This window comes from Rhinopithecus bieti, unplaced genomic scaffold (assembly GCF_001698545.2).
Source record: "Rhinopithecus bieti isolate Rb0 unplaced genomic scaffold, ASM169854v2 scaffold_47298, whole genome shotgun sequence".
NCBI lineage: Eukaryota > Metazoa > Chordata > Mammalia > Primates > Cercopithecidae > Rhinopithecus > Rhinopithecus bieti.
The window spans coordinates 86,189-86,389 of record NW_016818822.1 but is presented as its reverse complement, the minus strand read 5'-3'; positions in this window follow the sequence as shown (position 1 = coordinate 86,389).

Genomic DNA, 201 nt, shown 5'->3' with positions numbered 1-201 from the left:
GAGACCATCCTGGCTAACACGGTGAAACCCCGTTTCTACTAAAAATACAAGGAAATTAGCCGGGCGTGGTGGCGGGCGCCTGTAGTCCCAGCTACTCAGGAGGCTGAGGCAGGAGAACGGCGTGAACCTGGGGATGCAGCTTGCAGCGAGCCGAGATCACGCCACTGCACCCCAGCCTGGATCACAGAGCAGCCTCCGTCT